The sequence below is a fragment of the Chinchilla lanigera genome, unplaced genomic scaffold, assembly GCF_000276665.1.
Source record: "Chinchilla lanigera isolate Chin_1 unplaced genomic scaffold, ChiLan1.0 scaffold00177, whole genome shotgun sequence".
Classification (NCBI taxonomy): Eukaryota; Metazoa; Chordata; class Mammalia; order Rodentia; family Chinchillidae; genus Chinchilla; species Chinchilla lanigera.
This window is the reverse complement of record NW_004955578.1, coordinates 1107465-1109420: the sequence shown is the minus strand read 5'-3', so window position 1 is coordinate 1109420 and position 1956 is coordinate 1107465. Positions and strand designations below refer to the sequence as shown.

General features: G+C 39.5%; 1 pseudogene; it reads left to right on the top strand.

Annotated features, from left to right (window-relative positions):
- The first annotated feature begins 417 nt into the window (after positions 1-417).
- On the top strand, positions 418-1025 carry LOC102021063 (annotated as a pseudogene).
- The last annotated feature ends 931 nt before the right edge of the window (positions 1026-1956 follow it).

Below are 1956 nucleotides of genomic sequence, written 5' to 3'. Positions count from 1 at the left end.
CATTTTTAAAATACACATAGTGAAGCTCATCATGGTGGTGCATGCCTGTAATTCTAGCACTCTAGGAGGCTGAGGCAGGAGGTTCCCCAGGTCAAGCCCAGCCTGGGCAATTTAGCTAGACCCTGTCTCAAAATTCTCAAAAACAAGGTTAGGGATGTAGCTAAGAGCAGAGGCCCTAGGTTCAATCACCAATACAAAAACAGCAGGCCCAGAAGGCCCAGATCATGGTCCTCGCCCCATTCTCCCCCCTTCCCTTCTTCCCTGCTTCTCTCCAGGGACCCTCAGGCGCCATTGCCGCACGGACGTAATAGCTCTTCAAGTCTGCGATAAGAAATGGCCTCCAGGGGCTGGGGATTTAGCTCAGCGGCAAAAGCGCCTGCCTGGCAAGCGCAAGGTCGTGAGTTCGGTTCCCGGTACCGGAGAAAAACCAAAAAAAAAAACAACAACAACAACAACAAAAAGAAATGGCCTCCAATAAAACTGTATTGCAAGAAATGGGAGAGAAACAACATAGAAAAAGCAAAAAAGTTGAGGAACCAGAGCCTGAAGAATTTGTGGTAGAGAAAGTACTGGAAGGGAAGGTGGAGTATTTTCTGAAGTGGAAGGGATTCACAGATGCTGACAATACATGGGAACCTGAAGAAAATTTAGAGTGTCCAGAGTTAATTGAAGCATTTCTTAATTCTCAAAAAGCTGGTAAAGAAAGAGATGGTACAAAAAGAAAATCTTCATCTGCCAGTGAATCTCACGATAGTAAATCAAAGAAAAAAAGAGATGGTGCTGACAAACCCGGAGGCTTTGCCAGAGGTCTTGATCCTGAACGAATGATTAGTGCCACAGACGGTGGTGGAAAATTGATGTTCCTCTTGAAATGGAAAGATTCGAATGAGGCTGACTTGGTGCTGGCAAAAGAGGCAAATATGAAATGTCCTTAGATTGTAACTGCTTTTTACGAAGAGAGACTAACTTGCCATTCTTGTCCAGAAGATGAAGCTCAATAACTTGCATCATTTACATGTATATAATATATTAATATATCAATAATTTCTATATAATATATTAATAATATATTAATATATTTATATATTATATTAAATATATAATATGGGTCTTGGTTTTGATTTAATAGTGTTAAATAGCATTCTAATGAAAACCAAGTTTAGTATGTTGATTTTGAAAGTAGTATTTGGGGGGTTGTTGGGTTTTGTTTGTTTTGCATCTATAGCCCTGGTTATTTTGTTTGTTTGTTTTTCCGGTACGGGGAATCGAACTCACGACCTTGTGCTTGCCAGGCAGGCGCTGTGCCGCTGAGCTAAATTCCCAGCCCCAGCCCTGGTTATTTTGAACAAATAAAAGCTTTTATAGTTGCTTCCTTTATCAGAAAAAAGCGTTTGATAGCCTGATATATTTCCTCTGCTTTTCTAAATGTTGGGGGAATTGTCCATAGTCAAACTCAGTCAGAACTCATGTTTTAGTTTGCATGCTTCAGGACCATTCTGAATTTTTGTTTGTTTGTATAAATAAAATACTTATGTAAATGGCTGTTGTTCTGTTTTTAAACATTCACCAAAACTAAAATGATGGGTGATAAGCTCATGTTTGAGATGCCATCATCCTGAGCAACCTAAGAAAGAAATCACTTCAAGTTAAATAAAAAGTTTTTCCTGAAGCCATAACCTTTCAGGTTAAATAGATGATTCTGTGGTTAATTGGACAGTTAAAAGTGGGTATGTTCAAAGCAGCCCTATCAGAACCCAGAACTATGTCTTTAGTCACAAAAATGCAGCAGTTTACTTGCAAAATTCCTGAACAGAAGAATTCTTCTCTACCAACAACTTCCCCACCCAAATAAGGTAGCAAGTCGAAACCTAGTTTGTTTGAATTAGCTGGGGAAGACTTGCTAAGGGAACGTTAAAGATTTCTCATGACCCATTACTTTACAACAAGTTGAGATCT